The sequence below is a fragment of the Arvicola amphibius genome, chromosome 10 (genome assembly GCF_903992535.2).
Source record: "Arvicola amphibius chromosome 10, mArvAmp1.2, whole genome shotgun sequence".
Taxonomy (NCBI): domain Eukaryota; kingdom Metazoa; phylum Chordata; class Mammalia; order Rodentia; family Cricetidae; genus Arvicola; species Arvicola amphibius.
In genome coordinates this window covers 121,872,330-121,895,749 of record NC_052056.1, presented here as the reverse complement: position 1 = coordinate 121,895,749, position 23,420 = coordinate 121,872,330, and the positions used below count along the sequence as shown (strand labels likewise).

The 23,420-nt window shown below is 50.7% G+C and overlaps 1 protein-coding gene across 2 annotated transcripts in view; it reads right to left on the bottom strand.

Annotated features, from left to right (window-relative positions):
• Positions 1 to 4,145, bottom strand: part of Cmklr1 (chemerin chemokine-like receptor 1) — a 38,132-nt gene extending 33,987 nt beyond the window's left edge. For both annotated transcript variants that reach the window (XM_038346082.1, XM_038346081.1), the window contains exon 1: positions 3,937 to 4,145. The gene's annotated coding sequence lies outside the window, so the exon portion shown is untranslated. The remainder of the gene's footprint in view (positions 1 to 3,936) is intronic.
• Between the last annotated feature and the right edge of the window lie 19,275 nt (positions 4,146 to 23,420).

Genomic DNA, 23,420 nt, shown 5'->3' with positions numbered 1-23,420 from the left:
GAATCCGGAAGCAGCACAAAGAGGATGCCACAAACAGCCCTTTCCATGTATCCCAGGGCTGGCTCAGCGCCTCCCTCTTGGAGGTAGCATAGAAAGGGCCACCTGTGGGACACAGATTAACCCCATCAAGAGCCTCTGGAATGTCACCTAGCCAATCAGCACCTCACTTCAGTGGGAGCCGGGAGACTACCTCACAGAGGTTCCCAGGAGGAAGAATCTAGCCAGGCAGTCAGACACCTTCACACTTTCCCATCTACCACTGGGCCTACCAGAATGCCACCAATGGGAGCGTGGAGCTGCCAGTTGGGTCACTGACTCCCAGGACAGGGGATCCTCCACTCTAAAACATGTCCCTTAAGCCAGGCATTGTGCTGTGCACCTGCCATTCCAGGCACTTGGGTAACCGAGGCAGGAGAATTGCTTGAGCCCAGGAGTTTAGAAATGGCCTTGGAAACATGCTAAGACTCATGGGAAAGGGGAGATTAAAGAAAAAAAAGGTCTCAGGGAGAGAACCAGAAGATAAAAAGAACTGGCTGCCTTGTGCTGTCTCTTCCGTGTTTGGGGCAGTAAGTGTGCTTGGGTCTATTTGTTCCTGAAGCTCACACAAGCTTATACAGCACAGTCTCCTCCTGCCAGGAATGCAGTGGCGGCCAGACAATGGGAATGCCTCTCCTGTGATCACACAGGTCCAGCAAATGTCTGGAACACGCATCTCTTGATACCCGGGAGTTTGCAGGCCCCCCTGCAGAGTCATGGGGCCTCTCTAGTGGGCCACCCTTCTGTTTGTGGAGAAACCAGGTTTCTGTTGGTTTTCAGTTTGTTTCTTTCCACCTGCTTTACTTCAATAAGCGAATTCTGTCGCTTAAAGTAACTGCAAAGTCCCCACCCGGGGCCCGGGGGAGCGGGTCCGATCAGACACGCTGTGTCCCATAAGACAGTTTCACTTCTCCACACAGCCTCCTGGCCTCAGCTGCTGACACAGAATGTGTGGCTCCACGGAGGTCTGTGGAGATTTGCTTAGAAAGGGAAAAGAAACTCAAACACACAGCAAAGCGTCAGAAACCTGGGCAGAGGGCGAAACAGGAAAACATTCGAGTGTTCCTGTCAGCTGTGCTCAAGTACGAAGAGCATCGATGTCTCCGAGGCGCCTGTTTGACACATAGATGCCCTCGGGTCACCCTCGGAGAGCCTGGCTCACAGACGCTTGAGCTCTAAGAAACTTCCCTGAGGGCTGGGGAGGCGGCTCGGAGGGTGAGAAAGCTTGCTCTGCAAGCTTAAAAATCCAAGTTCAAATCTCTGGAACCCACGTTAATCCAGACGTGACTGTGTGTGTGTCTGTAACTTCAGTATTGGGGGGCAAAGGTATGTATATTCTGGGAGCTTGATGTCCAGCCCGTCTAGCAAAACAGTGAGCTGCCAGTTAAGTTACAGGCCCTGTCTCACGGCAGGACAGTGGACAGTGATAGGAGGACATTCAGCATTTGCACTGCCCCCCACCTCACACACACACACAGTCATGTGCGTGTGTGTGTGCACACACTCCATACTGGCCTCTGTATGGCTCAGATAGATGACACAGGCATGGTCAAGCGCCATGGTCATATGAAGTAATAATATTCAGAGCCTAGAGGATCATCATCTGCTAAGCATTGTCGGTCCTGTCATTTAACCTTTGTGACAATCCTACAGGGTAGCTCCTGTTCGGAACATCATTTTACAGAAGTGGAATCTGAGGCATAAACCCACCTCTGTAGTGTGGAGCCCTATGAAATCTGTGGCAGTCTGTGCTTGGACCTTCTGAGGCCTCGGATTTCTAATTGGCAAACTGGGGGTGTTACTAGAACCCTCATCATGTGGCTATGGTTGAGTGCAGAAAGCCAACTCAAGCTGTCATTCCTACTCAAACATCTAAGAGACGGGACTACAGTCCATTCTCCCAGCCCCCTCTGCAGATGGTGAAACTTCTCCATGGACCCAGGGGATTCTGTCTTGTGCATAAACTCCTATGCAGAGGATGGAGGACCCAGAAGACATAAAACTGAGCTGTGGTCTAGGAACTCCCAGGTTGCTAGGAGACAGACAAGATGACAAGTGGGGGAGGAGTTGTGATGGGGGAGGTGGATCAGTGGGGGAGAGGTGTAGAGACTTCTCCACCAGCAAAAGAGTTGAGTTTTATAGAAAGGGGCCCGTGTGGGGTTCGTCTACTCCTCAAAGAGTTGGGGGAGTCCAGAGTCACCACCTCTGGCTCTCAGAGATAGCACCCACCTCCCACGTGACTGGCCCCTCATAGGTTTAAACCAAACCTTTCAAAAGAGAATGCTGAGTCAACCCTTTCCACAGTCTGACCCGACCAGGCACACCACAGCAGCAAGGCACAGAGCCCATCTTGCCTTTCTTTTGACAGAAGCAAGAACCACAGATCCCCTTGGAAAGGGGAAGGAGAGGGAAGCAAAGGGGAATTGGGGCTTTCTTAAGACACTGAGCAAACACAAGGGCTCCTCCACCACTTCCTCACTGTGTGACCTCAGACCTGAAACCTGCCCTCTCTGAGCCACATACATACATGGGACATCAAACTCTCCAGGTGGCTGTAGGCAGTGATTTCTGTACTAGAGCTCCCTCGCTGTAAATGCCTTAGGATGGGAGCAGAGGGAGTGTGATGCTTTCAGGCAGAATTGGCCAAACAGCTCCTGTCTTCCATATGCAAAGAACTTTTAGATATCAATAAGAAAATATGAACATGGTGGGGAGGAGGGAGGCTCACACAAGCGAGTCAGAGATAACAAGTCTATTTTCTACAGACCCACTATAGAAAATCAGGGAGACGCCTCAGTGGTTGAGAGATGGCCTGTTCTGCCTGCACAGAATCCACATAAATAGCTAGATGTGGTGGTCCACACGTGGAAGGCAGAAGCAGGAAGGCTTCCAGGCCGGCCAGCCTAGCCTAACCAACAAGCCCAGGATCCCAGTGAGAGACCCCCCATCAAAGAGGAAAGAGGCACAAGTAGAGGCATCTCAGGCAGGAGGCAGATAGCCATGGGGGCCTCCCAGGCTACCGAACCCCAAACCACACCATAGGGAGTGTCTGCAGGTAGAAACTGTCTCGGTCAGACAGTCACATATCTCAAAACGGGTAGTGAGGGGCCGGAGAGATGGCTCAGCAGTTAAGAGCTCTGTCTGCTCTCGCAGAGGACCCGGGTTCAATTCCCAGCCACCCACACGGCAGCTCACAACTGTCTGTAACTCCAGTTCCAGGGGAAGCTGATGCCCCCCTGGTCTCCTCAGGTACCTGCACCTATACACACAAACCCACATAGAGACTGCCACATGTAGACATCAATAGAAATAAAACGAATCTTTTTTTTTGAGTCGGGGTGTCACTAGGTATCTCTGGCTATCTAAACCGGCCAGCCTCTGAATCTGTAAGAGACATCGCCTCAAGGACCCCATGTTCTCCTCCATCTGCATGCACATCTGGATAGGGGGAGAGAGACAGAGAGAAAGAGATGACAGAGAGACAGAGTGGCATCTCCATCTATGGAGTTGTATCCACAGGACAAGTACACAAAGCACAACTATTCCATAAAGCGTCCATTGCGAAGCTGCTCTCTCGTCTTGCTCGTAATAATAAAAACAAAATGAGAAGTAGACCCGACAGCAGTTACATGCGCCCCAGGACAACCTTTTCTTCCCCTGGAGAACACGGAGAGCCTGTAGGAGATTGCCTCTAGTTAGGCACAAGTTGGCTTCCAGCGGGTTTCGGGATAGGATGGACCCGCGACAGCTACGCTGGTTTTCACAAGCACCAGCGTCGCTCTTCAGATCTGACTCAACCCTGGGAACCTTGACAGGCACCTCTTTAGGAGAAGCGCTCCAGTCCCCGCCGGTGCGCCCCTTCCCGCCCTCTGCAGGTCTGAACACCAAGCGCCGCGGTACCTTCTCCCCAGTCTCCCCTGTGGTTCCTGTGGCTTCAGGCTTCCTTCTCCTGGTCACACAGCTGTGCTGGTAAGGGCTGTTTGCTTGGAACCGTTTCTCCTATTCACGCAAAATTTCCTCCGAGCCCCGCGGAGCATAGTCCCCAGGCACATCCTAAGAGTCCCACTCTGTCCAGAGTTCTGTGCCGGACAGGGACAGAACTCAGCTAGACAAACAGCTGGAGCCGGGAGAGGAGGGAGGAGCAGGAAACGGCGAGCAGAGGGCGGGGGCGCCAGCTGTGTGGCGTGGGGGCGCTAAAGGAGACCGAGCCTGCCAGCCAAGCTGCGCTCCTGGATGGTAGCAGCCCACTAGGGATGACCCGCCCCTTGGCTGGGAGCTGCAAATGGAGCCTTGAAACCAGGTTGCTGGCGTTGGGAGTAAGTCCTGAAGACCTGCCCCCCTCTAAGATCTGTCTCAAACTCCAGGCCCTCCCATCTGCTGTTCCTAGTTCGAGTGCTATTCCTGTCGCTGTTGTGACCAGATGACCTCCAGGTCTTCTTCGAGGCTGATTCCTCACCCAAGGAAGCCTCCACGGGCTAACTACAGAATGCCCTGGATTTCCACATCACAGCAGGCACTGACCATGCTGGGCCACCCGCTAGGTGTCTCATGTTCAGACTGAGAACTCCCTGAGCAACTTTCGTCCCTAGTCTGTCCCCAGCACCTAATATTGCCTAGTTTATTGGTTACATCATCACCACCACCAGCAGCATTATTGAAGCAGCCAAGAACCAGGCACGGTACTGGGCATTCAGTGAATGGCCTTCACAGTGCTAGACACTCAATACTTGATCCTCCTCACAGCACCGCTGGCAGACAGGTATCTTTATTATTCTTGTTTATTATACTTGTTTCTTGATGAGTCTTTTACTTGACACCCCCCAGCCAGCGGACAGCAGAGCTGCAGTCCCACCAGGCTGATCCCAGTCCTTGGTCTCCAGATGACATAGCAGTCCTTGGTGTGTGTGACCCATAGTAAGTGCTTCCACTAAGAATGTGGCTAGAACGGCTCACCCATGGCCGACGAGGATGCTAAGACCATAGACAGGAAGTTGTGCCCAGGCAGCCAGCTTGGGGCTGACAGCTGGGACCGAGCTGAAGTTCCTTGGGGTCTGAAGTCATGCTGCCTAAAACTGCTTAGAGATGAGGAGAGAGAGGGGACAGAAAGGAAAGGGGAAGAAAACAGGGAAAGGAAATAGAGAAAGAGGAGGAGGGGAGGAAAGAGATGAAGAGAAGGAATAAGATAGGAAGAAAGGGGAGAAGAATGGAGGGAGGGGACTGAGGGGAGATTGAAGGAGAGAGAGATGTGGGGAAAAAGAATAGAGGGAGGGAGGAGAGGAGAAAGGAGATGGGAGGACAAAGGCCGGGGCGGGGAGCCCAGCCTCACAGTTTTGGACAATTGGACACATCTGTCATTACCTGTAACAGTGGACTGTGGACGCGTCTGTCATCACCTGTGACCGTGGGCGTGATGTCATCACCTGTGATAGTGGACATGTCTGTCATCACCTGTGATAGTGGACATGTCTGTCATCACCTGTGACCGTGGGTGTGATGTCATCACCTGTGACTGTGGGCGTGATGTCATCACCTGTGATAGTGGACATGTCTGTCATCACCTGTGACCGTGGGCGTGATGTCATCACCTGTGATAGTGGACATGTCTGTCATCACCTGTGACAGTGGGCGTGATGTCATCACCTGTGATAGTGGACATGTCTGTCATCACCTGTGACAGTGGGCGTGATGTCATCACCTGTGATAGTGGACATGTCTGTCATCACCTGTGATAGTGGACATGTCTGTCATCACCTGTGACCGTGGGTGTGATGTCATCACCTGTGACTGTGGGCGTGATGTCATCACCTGTGACCGTGGGTGTGTCTGTCATCACCTGTGACCGTGGACGTGTCTGTCATCACCTGTGACAGTGGATGTCTGTCATCACCTGTGACCATGGACATGTCTGTCATCACCTGTGACACTGGACATGTCTGTCATAACCTGTGACCATGGACATGTCTGTCATCACCTGTGACAGTGGACGTGTCTGTCATCACCTGTGACCATGGACATGTCTGTCATCACCTGTGACAGTGGACATGTCTGTCATCACCTGTGACCGTGGACGTGTCTGTCATCACCTGTGACAGTGGACGTATCTGTCATCACCTGTGACACTGGACGTGTCTGTCATCACCTGTGACAGTGGACGTGTCTGTCATCACCTGTGACCGTGAGCGTGTCTGTCATCACCTGTGACCGTGGGCGTGTCTGTCATCACCTGTGACCGTGGGCGTGTCTGTCATCACCTGTGACCGTGGACGTGTCTGTCATCACCTGTGACCGTGGACGGTGGACATGTCTGTCATCACCTGTGACCGTGGGCGTGTCTGTCATCACCTGTGACGATGGACATGTCTGTCATCACCTGTGACAGTGGATGTCTGTCATCACCTGTGACAGTGGACATGTCTGTCATCACCTGTGACCGTGGACATGTCTGTCATCACCTGTGACCGTGGACATGTCTGTCATCACCTGTGACTGTGGACGTGTCTGTCATCACCTGTGGCCGTGGACGTGTCTGTCATCACCTGTGGCAGTCATGTCTGTCACTGCCTATCTTTGTCTATACTCATAATCAGAAGTGTATGCGGCCCTGGGGTCCAGAGGCAGGAAGTGGTCCGGAACCGTGGTGTCTGGTGGGCTTCCTGCTTCTCGTGGTGGGAAACGGAGATGAAGCCACAGAAGGGCTAGGAGGAGGGGGCCGAGCTCTGCCTGTCAGCAATGATGGCATTAGTCGTCCCGAACAGGGAACACTTCAGACAGAATTATCCCTTGAAAGCCCCACCCTTCCTCCCTCACTCTAACCCTGGGACGAGCTTCCCAGTGCTTCTCCACAACAGGGACACTGCAAACCGCAGCACAGCCTGACCCTTCAGAATGCCGCCTGTCATTCATGATCGCAGGCTGTTCTAACCTTTCTATTTCACAGCACCAGAGTGGTCAAGTTATTTTCCCAAGGTCACACAGTATCCTAGAGGACCAACCTGTCTGACAGCAAGTCTCTCTTCTCCCCTCTGCTCGGCCTCCGTTCAAACCCTTCCCTTACAGAAAGTAACTGGACCCAGGGAGGCAACGGACTGGTCCTTCTCATTCAAACAGCACACTCGACTCCCCGGCCCCACAGGCTTGGCACCTTATCATTATGCAGAACACATCCATTCCAACCTCAAAAGTCCCCATAGTCGTTCAGTCTTAACACTATTTAAAAACCCAGCACTCGGAGGTAGAGGCAGGTGGATGTCTGTGAGTTTGAGGCAAGCTTGATCTACAGAGCTAGTTCCAGGACAGCCACAGCTACACAGAGAGACCCTGTCTCAAATAAATAAATAAATAAATAAATGAACAAACAAACAAACAAGTCTAAAGTCTCTTCTGAGATGCAAGACAATCTCTTAACTGTAACCTGTAAATTCAAAAAGCAGATCATATACTTCCAATGTATACAATTGTATAAGTGGCACAGAATATGCCTGTTCCAAAACGCAGGGAACAGAGCAGTCTGAGGAAATACTGGACCAAAGCAAGACTGAAACCCAAACTCTAAACCCTGTAGCTCCGTGTCCAGCGTCAAAGAGCTTAGATGGCTCCTCCCTTAAACTTCTGCTGACTGCACACACTTCTTTCTCTTATGCTTGTTCCACTCCCAGTTAGCAGCTTTCCTCAGCAGGTATCCCATGGCTCTCGAATATCCAACATCTTGGGGTCTCCACGGTAATCCAGCTTCACCTTCCCAGCTTTGCGGAATGGCCTCTCTGAGCCTCCGTGCAGGGACAGCCCTGACACGTATCCTTTACACAAATGCCTTCACTCCTGTACCCTTCATGACTCTAAAATCAGAACCACATGCTCAGTGCTGCCACGTTCTGCTGCCTGCTTCGGATGGAGCCTGGGCCCCTCCTTAAATTACATTCAATAAGCTTTGATTTATTGATAATTTCCTTCGTTGAATAAGTTTTCCTTTGCTTTTTTGTTCTCCTTAGGAGCCTAAGATTCCTTAGGAATTGCTGGTTTACATGTTGGAAGCTTAGCTGGGTGGGGTGACCTCTGCCCTGAGGTCTCCTCTCCCTTTAGTCCGTTTAGCATCAGGCCAATCTTTAAACTTCTCAAGGACTTGGCTCCAATATTACACTCTCTGCTGTTCTTTTTCTCATCAAACTGTACATTTCATATTTCTTTTCTCTTTCTTTCTTTCTTTTTTTTTTTTTTTCTTTTCGGACAGGGTTTCTCTGTAGCTTTGGAGCCTGTCCTTGAACTAGCTCTTGTAGTCCAGGATGGCCTCGAACTCACAGGGATCCACCCGCGTCTGCTGGGATTAAAGGCATGCGCCACCACCGCCAACCTCATATTTCTTTTTACCCTGCTTGCTTGTTTTAATTGTAGTCTGTGTAAGAGTGCTCACTAATGACCAAATAACACAGTCAAAACTAGGTTGTCTTGAGAGCTCCTCTGCCAACAAAAATTACTCCAGAACTCTTCAATTTAGCCTCAAATTCTTAGAATAAGAGAGAGAGGGAGAGAAACAACCGCCACATATTCTTTGTCAAGTATCACAAGAATATTCTCTCGCCCAGCTGCTAATACTGCTTCCCTCTGAAACCTCTGAGAGGTGCCTCCACGTCAGCACGGTCATTGTCCGTGTTTCTCCTGAGGTCCATCGAGCTCAGCTTACAGCTCTCGACCACTTTCCTAGTCCGAAGTCCCGAATGTGTCCACACACCTCCAGAAGCCCACACTGTCAGGTAATCCTTCATTCCCTGGTATCACCTCATGTCTTAACGACTTTTCTATTGCTACAAAGACACCATGACCAAGGCAAGTTATCAAAGAAAGCCTTTCATTTGGGGCTCACAGTTCCAAAGGGTTGGGGCCCAGACATCGTGGTGGGGAACATGGCAGCAGGCTCTGGTGCGGCACTAAGCAGTGGCTGAGAGCTTAGGCATTGAGATAACTATGAGGTAGAGGGAGGGAGGTAGGGAGGGAGGGAGGGAGGGAGTGCACGCTCACTAATCAGGAATGGTGTGGATTTTTGAAACCTCAAAAGTCATCCCCCAATGATCTTCTCCAAGGCCACACCTCTTAATCCTTCCCAAGTGGTTCCACCAACTGGGGACCAAATATACAAACATGTGAGCCCAGGGCATTCTCATTCAAACTAACATGGATGCTTTGGGAGTTTGATTTTGCTCTTGTTTTAAGGGGGAATTTGAAGTCTAAGGCCTGGCAGATGGCAAAAGCCAGCAACCCACTGGGGCCAGCTGGGCAGACAGGGCCTGGACCTGGGGGTGGAGTCTGGAACCTAGGGCGGAGTCTGGAATGATCCGGGTGTGGGCTCAGGTAAGCTTCTGGGTGTTCAGTTTCCCCATATGCAAAACAGGAGTTGGTTTGGGAAAAATTTGCAGAGGTGGGTAAAGAGGGTGATCAGAGTGGGAATAGCCCAGTGAGGACCAATGGGGAGGTGGAAGTCTCCTGATATCTAGAATGAAGTTGTTATAGGGAGGCCATGTCCCACCATGCCCAAGGGAACAATGGCATTTGCAGGTGACAGCAGGGCACTTTGGGCCACGTTTCATGGAGCCCAAAGGGGTACCTGAGGAACAGCCCCGTTCTGTGTCCTTTTTCACACCAGTCTGTCCTCACAGCCCCAAGCCCAGGTGTTCTTCAATTAAGGATAGTTGCTCCATGGAGAGGCTGAGCCTTTGCGGGGCCCTCACTCTGGGAGCCTGGGAAGGCAACACCTTCCCTGAGGAAGAGGAGGTCCGGCAGTAGCTGGTAGAAGCTGGTAGCAGTTGGAGCCCCTGAGACAGTGTTTCTGTCCAGTATTGCAGACTCCGCCTAGCAGATGCCACGTCTTATCCCATGTCAGAAGCTCAGAGAGCTGAAGTCAGTTCCCCAGTGGCACACAGCCACATGGGCAGAGCGACCAGAGCGGCCTCTGCTTCCTCTGCATGGATGTTTCTGCAAAGGCCCAGACCATCCCAGGCCCCGCGCCCAGGAGCCCAGAACAGAGTCCACAGACTGGACCTGGACCCTACAAAGCTACTTAAAAACAGAAATCATGCGCGAACTGAGGGCAGAACCCAAGACGAAATGGCAAAACCAAATTAATCAAAGTCCGTTTGGGTATCTACTTGTGCGTCAACAGCTCCTCAGAAACAGAATAGCGCAAAATTACGGGGCCACGGTGGACAATGTAGCCCTCAGAGCACCGGGGCACAGCTGCTTTTAAGTCCTCTCCCATACTTGTGCACGAATACACCTTTGCTGCAGACGTAGCAGACCTTTGGAGGATTGCCTGTGACGCAGGATGGGTTCCCGAATGCCAGCCCCTCCAGCCTTCAAAGGCTACAGACAGGTTGTCCCGGCCCCTGGCCCTCTGGTACAGGCTTCCATGTGTCTACAAAGAGGCTGTGTGCCTTTTATGTGAGTCACTAAAAGAAAACATTTAAACTCTGAAAACACGAAGTTTGTTCATAGCAACAGGGAGGCTACTTCTGTTTTGAAAACACAAGCAGCGTCCTCCTTCCCTCGATTCAGGGCTTATTTTCTTACCTTGGGCAAACCCAGAGCTCATGAGAGATGGGGCTGTTAGCACACTGGCTCCAGCCAGGGAGAGCATGCCCCAGGACCCTCAACAGTTTCACCTCTGCAAAGCTGAGCCTTTAGCATCCCTGGCCTCCCCACCCCACCCAGGTGGCCCTGCCTGTGGGCTGCAGGGAGAACTCATGAAAAGACGGTCCAGTCATTGAGAAAACCCACTCCCCGTACCTCTTTCCTCTGGTGGAAACCTGGGAGCTGAAGGGGCAAAGCTAACAATTGGAAACCCAGAATCCTAACGCAGAGCTATATTCTAATTCGTCAAGGCCCAGAATGTCACTACAGTCTCAAGACAGTGAGTGGGGAAGGTACTGGGTAGAGCACAGGTTCAAATCCTGCCCCACCGCTTTGTTAGCTGTGTGACTTAGGCAAATGGCTTCACCTCTTTGGGCCTGAGTTCCTTTGTAGAGATAACAATAAAAGTAGGGGAGTTGTGAGCTGACGGGCTTACACGCTGTGCACATCCCTTGTGACAGTCCTGGGAGCCAAGAGGCCCCAGATGCTGTGTCCTCTGAGGACCGCCGCCTACCCATGCATGTCTAGTTTCTCTCTGTGGCTTCATGCGACAGTGTTAAAAGCGTCTGGTGGGGGATCCTTTATACCATCACTAATCCCAGTTTTCAGGACTCCAACTCTATGACCTACTCACCCACTAAAGTCCCCCTTATGGGCAATACTAATTTAGATTTGCTTCATAAGAACCCCAGCCATCCATGACTGGGCTGTGTGACCTTCCACAAATTGAAGGCCACAAGGAGCATCCACTGGCTTCCCTGGACCTGTGGGAGAGCCAGAACACTGAGAATTTGGATAGGTGAGGAGCCAGTCCCTGTCAAAATCAACGCATCCACTGGGGAATGGTGGCACATACCTGTAAACCACACTCTGGAGGCCAAGCCAGAAGGATCGGGAGACCGTTGGTTAGTCTGGGCTGCCTGCCTAGTGAGGCTCTGTCTCGACACAATCAACCGTACACTCGGATTTCCCAGGTACTCTTGTTTCCAGACAGAACCACTCAAAGAATCTAGGTTCCTCTGCCTCTACCTCTCAGTGCTGGGTTCTCACGGCCGGCTGCCATGTCCAGCCTTTTATGTAGGTGCTGGGGATCTGAACTTGGGTCACCAAGCTCACACACCAAGCACTTCACCTGCTGAACCATCTTCCAGCCCTTCATATTTTTCATTTACTGGAATAACAATGATTCCAGACACGCTAATCTAGTAATGATCCCCTGGAGAGCTATGGCTGGTCTGAAGGGGAGTCATACACACAAAATTGTGTTTGTTTGTGCCTGTGGGCTGCAAGACTTTCTGGGAAGAAGATCCAACAGTTTCAACTGATTTTCTAAAGGGCTCTAGAATTTCAAACGACTTTAAGTATGAAACCATGAATCAGATTCATATCTGAGCAGCCAACCCTTAGTAATACAGCTGGCACATGATATATATTTGTGGGATCTTTGCTGTATGTAGGAATAGTTGTTTGATTGGTTGGGGGTTTTTGTTTGTTTGTTTGTTTGGTTGGTTGGTTGGTTGGTTGGTTGGTTGGTTGGTTTGATGGTTGGATAGATGGGTGAATGGATGAATGGCTTCGTGGATAGGTGGATGGATGGTGGGATGAATGGATGGCTGGGTTAATAGACGGATGATGGATTGTGGGTGGATGGATGGATGGATGGGTGGATGGATGGACGGACGGACGGACGGATGGATGGATGAATGGATGGATGGGTGGGTGGGTGGATGGATGGATGGATGGATAGATAGATGATGGATGATGGATGGATGGATGGATGGATGGATGGATGGATGGATGGACGGATGGATGGATGGGTGGGTGGATGGATGGATTGATGGATAGATAGATGAGGATGGATGGGTTAATAGACGGATGATGGATTGTGGGTGGATGGATGGGTGAGTGTGTGCATGTATGGGTAGATAAGTGGACGTATAGAGAGATGGGTGGGTGATAAATGAGTGGGTGCTTAGATGGTTGGTTGGGTAGAGGATGAGTAGATGAACAGATGGGTAGATAGTTGGGTAGGTAGAGTGGATGAAAAGGTAAAGGATGGGTAGATGAACAGTAAGTGGTCACATCAATGACAGCATTAGACATTAGCCTATGTGATGATCAAGACGTTTTCTGTATGGCTATCTCCCACTAATCTTGTGTTTATGAGTAAGCTTTTGTCGAAACACTTCTTGACACCAGACTGGAAAAACAAACAACTGCTGCAGACCAGAGTGAGGCCTGGTGCTGAAGGCGCCACTGTCAGCAGGAGCGAGCCTGTAGCACCAGCACCCATGGCTACTGTCAGCAGGAGCGAGCCTGCAGCACCAGCACCCATGGCTACTGTCAGCAGGAGCGAGCCTGCAGCACCAGCACCCATGACACGGTCAGCAGGAGCGAGCCTGCAGCACCAGCACCCATGACACGGTCAGCAGGAGCGAGCCTGCAGCACCAGCACCCATGACACTGTCAGCAGGAGCGAGCCTGCAGCACCAGCACCCATGACACGGTCAGCAGGAGCGAGCCTGCAGCACCAGCACCCATGGCTACTGTCAGCAGGAGCGAGCCTGCAGCACCAGCACCCATGGCTACTGTCAGCAGGAGCGAGCCTGCAGCACCAGCACCCATGACACGGTCAGCAGGAGCGAGCCTGCAGCACCAGCACCCATGACACGGTCAGCAGGAGCGAGCCTGCAGCACCAGCACCCATGACACTGTCAGCAGGAGTGAGCCTGTAGCACCAGCACCCATGACACGGTCAGCAGGAGCGAGCCTGTAGCACCAGCACCCATGACACGGTCAGCAGGAGCGAGCCTGCAGCACCAGCACCCATGACACGGTCAGCAGGAGCGAGCCTGCAGCACCAGCACCCATGACACGGTCAGCAGGAGCGAGCCTGCAGCATCAGCACCTGTGGGATGAGCAGGCTCCCTGAGTGACAACGTGACACAGCTCACTCCTGAGGATTGCTATCTGAACAGAAAAGAATAAAACTGTTATCAAAAGGAATTCCGAGACTTAAATTGGCAAGCTCCTCTGCCCAGAGGTGCCTTGATTAGCCTGCTTTATCTCCTTCACGCCCTACTGTATCACAGCTGGGCCTAGCCCAAGCAGGAACAACAACAACAACAAAAAAAAAAGCTGTGATGGAAGCATCATCGAAGAAGTTTTCTTTGGTAAACAGCAGCACCAACAGAGGCAGCCACACGTCCCTAGTGAAGCCATGGTGGGTGATGGAGGAGGCTCCAAGGCTGGGAGTCTTCCAGCACTGGCTTAGGCTGTGTGCATTCACTTCCTGTACTCTGAGAAACCCACCAGACTGATGCATCAAGATTTATTTGTGGAAGGCTGGAATGTCGCTTAGTAACAGAATGCTCGCCCAGTGTATACAGACCCTGGGTTTAATCCTCACTGTGTCTTCCATTCGACCAAAAAGATTGACTCATGGGGATGTATTCAGAATAGAACTCTGTTATCATAGTAGGAAAGATTACTAATCTATTATCCAATATACTGACAATAGCAAAGATGCCAGAAACCATGTGGTAAACGGCAGATGTTAGTAAAACCTTGATTGCGTTGTTATCTGTGTCCCAACTGCATTCCTATGGGAAATGTAAAATCAGATCTCAAAATCATGCCCTGAAATACTCTGGAGAATTCACAGAAAATGATTAAAAGCTCACAAGAAGCATCCAAAAAATGGAAAGGACCACCCATAGAGTTGAAGGATGTATTTGCAGTTTGTATGTCCATTAAGGGGCTCACATGGAGACTGTGTGAAGGCCTCCTATAACTCAATGTGGGGGCGGGGGAGCAAGTACACCAATAGCTTAGTTTTCAAGGGGGCAGAGAATCTAAACAGAGGCCGCAGGGAAGGCTTAACAAGGACTCACAGCTCATTAACATAGGGGCATTGATGTCACAGATTACCAGGGAACCCACCTCAATCTCACCATGATGCTACACACAGTACCTCCCACACACTGCCAACAGGACTGGGAAATGGTGTGGCCCTTCTGGCGGGTAAAAATAAAAACAAAACAACAATAACCCTACAACTGTACTCTTTAATGAAACTGTATGTTCAGGCAAAAACTTGTACACAAATGTTCCCAGTTGAATTATTTATGATAACCCAAAGGGAGAAATAATACAAATGTCTGTCAATAGATGAACAGACAGAATATCCGCACAGCGGGACATTATTTTGGCATAAAAGGGAGCAGAGTACAGATGCATCTTGCAGACATGAGTAAGCCAAGGGCCAGGCGGTGTGAAGCTCTATTTATGTGAAGAATTAAGGGCAGGTGAATTAGATGGAATTATAGAGTTTATAGAGAAAGAAAGTAGGTTAATGACTGCCTGGAACTGGGAAGAACTAGGGAATGACTGCTTTTATATACAAGATTTCTTTCTGAGCCAATGAAAATGTACTAAAATTGATTGCAGTGTTGACTGTTAATTTTGAGAACTCGATTTAAAAAAATTGAATTGTTTACTTTCTTTGGACAAACTGTGTGGTACATCAATCACATCTCAGTAAAGTGACTACCCAATGTATGAAGTATTTACCTATTAGAAAGCACATAGGCTGGGCTGGAGAGATGGCTCGGCAATTAAACACTGACTGCTCTTCCAAAGGACCCAAGTTCAGGTCCCAGCACATACATGGCAGCTCACAACCAACTGTACCTCTGACTCCAGGGAATCTGACGCCCTCTTTTGGCCTCCACAGGCATTGCACCCAGGTGCTTGCACACACAATTCAAAATAAAATAGATCTTTAATAAACACACAGATGGACTTTTCTCCTGTGCCCATCGCCTAGTGAACATTATAAAAGAAGACACCCTGAAGTAGAAGAAGATTTTCTTCCAGATCTGGAGTCTGAGGTCCAGCCCACACCACTGGGACATTTTTCTTTGAAACCTCATTGCTCATTTACATAATCCAGGTATATTTATCTTCTGTTCATCTTAATATAAAAATAAAGGTAGGGGCTGGAAAGATGGCTAGAGATTAAGTGCACTGGCTGTTCTTCCAGAGGTCCTGCATTCAATTTGTAGCAACCACATGGTAGCTCGCAACCATCCATAATGACACCTGGTGCCCTCTTCTGACCTTCAGGGATAGATGCCAGAACACTGTGTACATAATAAATAAGTCTTTATAAATAAATAAATAAATAATAAATGTAGCGGGTCACGGTGTGACTCAGTGGTTAGAGAGTTTGCATGACACACAGTATCTGAAAATTGATTTTTTTCCCCTCCAAACCTATGTATAAAATTGATGGTCTAGGTAAGAGAGAGGAAACATTTAGTGAAACAAGTAGGTAATCCTCACCACAGACGACGCACGGGGAAGACAAGCACGAAGCCTCGAAGGGAATGTGAATCGACCAGGGGACGAGCCCTTAATGTAGCCATCAGGAGCACGCATGCGCAGAGGAAAGGACCGGTGAGAAAGATGTGGTTGCCGTCTCAGGCCCCAGGTCTTCTTCAGCCGAGGTTTCCCTCTGCCAAAACCCTCACTGACATTGCACAACATTCAAAAGTAAACATGACTTTCTACAGCTGCAAACCCTAGAGGGAGAATCAGGCCCTCCCTGTCTTTGGGGAGATGGCTTGGCCCAGTCCTCTGGCCGACACACACCCTGATCTCATGCCACCCCCTCTCCACCCCTGGGGAGCCTTCCAGCACCCCTTCTTCCTGCAGGTGCTCAGGAAGACGAAGCCAGAGCCTTCGCAAATTTCGGGAAGAAAACCATGCAGATGCTCTGTGAGTGAACACAGCCGGAGCAGGAAGATAGCCCAGTGAGGGAGGCTGGAGAACAAGGTCCAAAAGTGCCAGTCCGCAAGCCTCTGCTCTGCTCCAAGCCTGTGCGATAGACTCAGTCAGGGCAGCTGTCTTTCCCGGCCTCAGTTTCCCCTGTACAGAAGCCCCACTGCTTTCTTTCTGTAATGTCTGTGATCCTCTAGACACAGAGGAATCTGACACCCTTCATTCTGACTACCGGAGCACCCCTCCTACTTTCAGTGACCATACTGTCCCCGGCCCTGAGGCAATCTCCACATCTACAAAACCCTAATCCCCTCCGATGACAGTAGAAGATTTCTCAAGAAGGCTGCATGAGTCAGGCACGGCCATGCACACCTGCAGCCCCTTCCCTCAAGAGGCAGACACGGGAGGATGAAAAGTTCAAAGTCAGCCTGGACTGTCCAGTGAGATGGTCTACCAAACAGAGCAGCAAGGCAGTATGGGTAGCATCTCTCCATCCACTCCCACCCCTGAGCACCATTGCAGGAGCCTGGGGCTATGGGAATGAAGCCACTTCCTGTTTTCAGAAATGACCAGTCATGAGGGAGGTCCTACCTGTCCCCTGAGAAGCAGAACCGAGTCTCACAGTCCTATCTTAAGCCTCACGCCCAGCCTGAGGTGGACACTCGCTCACTCCCAGTCTGTGTCTGGAGCTGCTGAGTTTAGTGGGGTGAGAAGTATTATATTTAAGGTCCAAAAAAAAACAAACAAAAGCATCAAACCAGACTTGCCCAGCTGTGGCCAGCCTTCCCCCCCACGAGTTGTCTCTGGCTCTCTTTGTGGTTTTGTTTTTGTTTTACAGAACACAGCGTTGAATCTGAAGCCTCACACAGGCTAGCTCGGCCACTGAGCCACACTCCTAGTCTGTTTGCATCTAAAGTTCCGTCTTCCACTCAGGTTCTTATTCCCAGGCTGTGACTGGGACAGGCTTGAAGCCTTTCCAGGGTTTGCCTCAGCCTCGAAGCTACCTCTTACCCCCGCAGTTTAGGACGAAGTAAACAACTGAAGGCAACCGTCTCTGTCCTGTGGGTTTGTCGATTAGAAACAAACAAACACTGGAGAGAAACTGCAGAAAGCCCAGTGCCCAAGCCTCGAGTGTAATGATCTGGCACGAGTGAGAAGAAAACATGAGATGCAACACAAACCCGCTTAGGAGTTTATTAGAGGAGGGGTGCGCACAGACCTGAGAAACAGTGTGCAGAAAGAGAGAGCAAAATGGCGCATCCAGCTTTTAAAAGATGCCTAGCACATGCGTACAGGGGGTTGGCGTGACTACGTCACACGCTGATGACGCAGATGACGGGCGACCCACACATGTGTGCAAGGGTTTTAGTTGAGTCACACATGGAGGTAACCACTCATGCACGCACGTGGGTCACGCGGGGGCCCTTTGTCCCCAAGGGTCCGCCCACATGTGCCTGCCTTTAGAACCCGGAAGTGCAGCCTTATCTGTGGCTGAATAATTACATTAAGCTTGCCACTGCTCACGCATGGGTTTGTGTGACCAAACAGCCCTCTGCCACAGGGACAAGATGGAAGGTAACTGTGATATCACCGCAGGCAGAAACCATTCTTTCCAACCCTTAGTCTGTCTTCTGACTCCTGATTTGCTAGCGGACTTTTAATACTTTCTCAGGCCTCTGAACCTTGCTGCATCCGGGCAGAACGCACCACGCTTTGTACATACAGTGTGTGTGCACCTGTGTAGGGGAGCATGCCTGTGGAGGCCAGAGGTGGACATCCGTGTCCTGCTGTACCACACCTGAGATTCCCTTGAGACAAGGTCTGTTGCTAAATCTGGAGCTAGGCTGGCAGCCAGCAAGCGCCAATGAACCCAGTCCCCATCCCACACAGCGTTGGGACCCACTACCCCGCCGACCCGCCCAGGTCTCTCACCCACCACCTCCCACCTGCCTGAGACCCACAGACGCCTCTAGTGGTGGGACCCAGCTGCCCCTCAGAAAACGGTAGTTTTATCTAAGCTATTACACCAACCCCATGGCCTCTTCCTAGTTTTCTGGCCTCTATGGTTCTCTAGATTGGGCTCCCACAAAGAGACACAATGCCGGAGGCCACTTGAGAGGGAGAGCTTTTGTCTCTCGGCCTGGGTGATTTGATTTTAATTCTTTCCAGCCCTATTTGTTTACCTACAAATTTTATGATTTTACTTTTATTTACAGCCGAATAAAAGTTCATTGCATAAATGCACCTCATTTTCATTATCCATTCGTCAGCTGGTGGACATCTGGGTGACTTCCACTGCCCTTGCTACTATGAGTGGAGCAGTAGTCAGCATGGATGAGCAATCTGTTGACGTAAGGTCCTCTGGGTGTGCCCAGGAGAGGAATGGCGAGGTCACATAGCATTACTGCTTATAGCTTTTTGAGAATTCTCCACGTTGGTTTCCATAGTGGCTGCACCAGCTTGCAATCTCACCAATAGAGAGTGTGGTTTCATTTCCCTACACCCTCTCCATCAGTGGCTGTCATTGGATTTCTCAATTGTAGACATTCTGACTGGGGTGGCACCGTATCTCGGTGTAAGTTAGATTCGAGTTTCCCTGATGACTAATGCTGAACATTTTTAAAAACATTTATTAGCAATTTGCATTTATTCTTTTGAGAACTTCTTGCTGAGATCTGCAGCCCATTTTTTAAGTGAGACTGTTTTCTTGCTTTGTCTGTTTGTACTTTGTGTAGTCTAGATATTATCCTTACTCAGATGTGGAGCTAGCAAAGATTTCCTCCCGCTCTGTGAGCTCCCTCTTCACTCCGTTGACTGTTCCCTCGGCTGCACATGAGCCTTTTCGTCTCACAAGGTCCCCTTTGTTATGTGTTGGCCTTATTTCTTGGACAGCTGGGGTCCTGGAGTGGAAGATCTTAGCAATGCCTGTGCGAACACTCCCCACATCCTCCAGTGGCTTCAGAGTTTCCAGTTCTATGGTGAGGTCTTTGATGTCTTTTGGGTTGATTTTCTGTGGGGTGAAAGATAGAGATCTGGATTTGTTTCTGTGTGTAGACATCTAGCTTCTCAATGTCATTTGTAGATAGAGCTGTTTCTTCTCCAGTGTGTATTTTTGGTGTCTGTAAAAAGTCCAGGTGCCTGGAATTGCACGGAGTTAAATTTGGCTCTTCTATTCTATTCCATTGAGCTACCTGTCTCCTCGGGTGTCAGCACCATGCTGTTTTTATTACTATGACTGAAATATGACTTGAGACTGGATTTGGTGATGTCCCCGGTGTTACCCTGCAAGGAGAGCTGCACGACTGGCTGTTGAGACCCCCACCATTAGGTTTTCTTTTCACCCAGTCTGACCTTCAGTTTCTCAATGGGTAAATCAGGGTTGCCTGGCTGCAAAGAATCCACCTTTTAGCAATCTCCAATCCAACTCTCCAGTCCAACAATCATTCCCTAAATGTTTTTCTACTTATCGTGTGTGCGGGTGTTTGTGTGTTTGTGGGTGTTGGTGTTTGTGTGGGTGTGTGTAAGCATGCCATGGCGTGCCTGTCGAGGTCAGAAGACAACTCCGAGAGACAACCTTCTCTTTCTACCGTGTGGGACAGAACATGAGTCTCAGGGGATCAGACCCGGCAGCAAGCACCTTTACTACCTGAACCATCTCAACAACCCCAACCCATTGGCCTTTCTAGCATGGGGACACCCCTAGCATGCTCCCTTTTAGGAGCAGGGCTCTCCAGGTTACTGTAGGAACCCACACAGTAACCATCACAAGAACCCAACGTGGGGACTCGCTTCCTGACAGGTGGGTGTGAACGTGCTCTGAGACCCCTCCCTGGAAATGCTCTCCCGGGATCCGCTAAAATGCTGAATTTATCCCCCCCATCACGTTCTCCATCTCTGAGAATGTAGTAGCACAACCATCAGTGCCTAAAGAACATGGCTGGCCCATCGCCAATAAATCAAAACTCCCAGAGACACTTGGAATAAATGATGACTGCTCACATCAGTGGGCAGGCTGGCTCTAAGATGTTTAATGTACCCTGGGTGAGAGTGAAACCCACTCCTGCTGGAGGTGGGGACGGACTTAAGAGGCAGAGTGGGGCCCAGAGATTTGACAGAATCAGACCTGTGCTTCTTTGGGGAAGGGGTGGGAGAATGTCCACAAATCCACAGCTAAAATTAAATAAATGTTGATTCAAAGGTCTTAACTATAATCCTGACATCTTTAACGATTCCCTTTTTGGCCCCTTTCTTGTTTTTAAAGTGGAGATTCAAAGACGTCAAAGAGGCTTCCTGCTTGACGCCCCCCATGTACCAATAGAGCTCACCGGCATCTCTACCTCCACAGGAGACAGGCACACAGGCAAGAAGTTAAGGCCAGAAACGCAAGACTCCAACACTACTTTTCTTCCCACAGAGTGACCCCTATGTCCTGTTAGCTACACAACCACCAGGCTTAGGAACTGCAGAGGAAGTCCCAGCCATGTGTCCCACCCAGGCCTTCTGTGGGCAGAGCGGCATGAATGTGTGACTCACACTCTTCCTGTGTGTGCCCAGGTTCTGCTTCTGTCCTGAGATTCCAGGAAACAGGCAGTTAGGCAGGCCCAGCTGGACGACGCCTCACAGGCAGTGCCTAGTGGGTGCTGTATCCAAGCACATTCAGTGACCTGCCAAGGGCTGTTGGAGGCTCTAGCTGGGCCTGCCTCCAAGGAACAAGCTGTAAGCTCTGCTGGAAGCCAGCAGTGAAGTACAACTGGGCTTGTCTTTCTTGAGACGTCCCAGACACAGCAGTCCCCCGGGGCCTCTGAGATAAAGTGTTCCCGCACCCCACCTCAGGACACAGTGGCCCTGTGTCCCAGCAAGACATAAACATCACTGCTGGGCCCTCATACTTTACGCTCGCCAGGAACTCCAGGTCCTCCACGCCCGTCCTTCCCACAGGATAGTCATGACCATCACCGCTGAGAGGAAAGCTACATCCGTCATCTTTCTGGTCACTATGACCAAATGACTGTGACAAAAACAGCTGATGAGGGGTGTTTGTTTCATGGTCTCAGGGAACTTCAGCCAGCTTGGGGGCACGGCAGCAGGAGGGACTCGCTCCAAGGTGGCCCGAGCACCAGGGAGTTGGTCCATCAGATGAAGAAAGAAGAACACTCAAATAGAAATCCCCTCCAATGCCCGCCCCATAACCAACCTCCACCAACCAGGCAGTAGTTCCCGAAAGTCCCCACATCCTCCCAGACAGTGTCATCAGCTGGGGACCTAGTGTCCAAAGGCAGGGACCTATAGATATTTTACATCCAAACCATAACGAAGGCCTTCGTAATGAGTTTTGCTGAGTCTTTGCTTTTGTGTTTTCATGGCCCTTGAACTTGAACTCCACATATAGCTGAGGATGACCTTGAACTCCAAATGCTGGGGTTCCAGATGTGTACCATAACACCTGGGTATGCCAAACCAGAGCTCTGCCCATGCTGGGCAAGCACTCCACACTCCGAGCTACACCTCCAACTCAACCTCAGTGGTTCTTAAAGGAAAGCATCAAAATCATTCCCCAACCAGTTCTCTCTCAAAATCCCAGTATACAATACAGATGAAAGAGAACCACTGAAAACCCCAGCCCATGCTCACTGTCTGCTCTCACCTCCCAAAGCACCCTCAAGTCCCCAAGAACCCATGTTATAAACCACTGCCCCTGTCACCTGGAGAAACAGGCACAGAAGGGAACTCTCCTGGCCCAGAATTCTGTAGAAAGATAACAGAGAGATAATGTCACACAGAGGCCCCTGCCAGCAGTTGGCCTGGCCCTGGGCCAGGGCCCAGTCTGGTTATGGGTCTCTCTTTAACAATAAAGATGGGTCTGCTGCTTAGGAAGCTGTCGGCTGCTTGAATACTTCTTAAGGTGGATCAGCTGGTTTATCAATCCATCGGCTATTCAGGCGGTTGGCTAGGCAGTTGCTGGTTGGATCGTCAGTCCATTGATTGATTGGCTATCTGAATGATTAAATACTCAGCTGCTTCTCTGACTGCTTACTTAGTTGTCCAGGTACATGAGGGGGCACACGGGTCAGCCAGGGAAGTGAACAGGTGTGGGAGTGGGTGCTTGGGTGGGTCATAGAACAATGTGTGAGCCAGTGGGCAGGTGACTGTGTGGATGGTCATGCGTGCAGCTGAGTAGCCAAGCAAGTGGTTGTGTGGTCCATGGGCAGAGGAGAGGGTAGGGAAGCGAGTGGCTGGTGAGTGGGTGTGTGGTCAGGAGAGCAGGTGAAGGAAGGGGTGGGTGGGTAGAGAGTGGCCAGTGCGTGGACAGATGAGTCAGTGGGTGAATTAGTGCGGGGCCAGGTGAGCGGGTCATGAGTGGGTGTGCAGGGTCATGGGCAGGCGGGTGAGTGGGAAAGTGATCAGGGCATGAGTGAGTGATGTGGGGCTGCTGGGTGTGCTCTGGGGAGGACTCTAAGACTAGGATCGAACCCGTGATGGAAAAGGCACTGAGCAGATGGCCTGAATGGCGAGTCCACAGCTGTCACCAAGTCATCAGCATCTTCCACAGCCCCTGGCCTGGGGGCTGACAGGTGGCCAATGACTGGGAGCCTTCTACACGGGGCTGACAGGTGAGCCAATGACTGGGAGCCTTCTACACACTGTACCATCCAGGACCCCACAGGGGTCCTCTCCTCCCCTACCCAGACAATTCATTGTTCCCTCTCCCACCCAAACAGTCCTGCTTTCTCACACTTTGTCACAGAGTATGCCAGGCAGCAACTAGGTGTGTGGGGGGGGGGGGGGGGGGGCGGGGTGCACATGTGTGACTTGGTGAGCAGACATGCGTGTCTTAGCATGTACACAACATCCTATAGAACCCAGTTTATAGCAGAGAGGTCCTGTTGGGCCCAGTCTTCGCACACCCTGAGGAGCGGCTCCTAAGCACCCCAGTGACCTCAGGTCATGGCAAAGGCTATGACTTCCAAGAGGACAGACCTCCC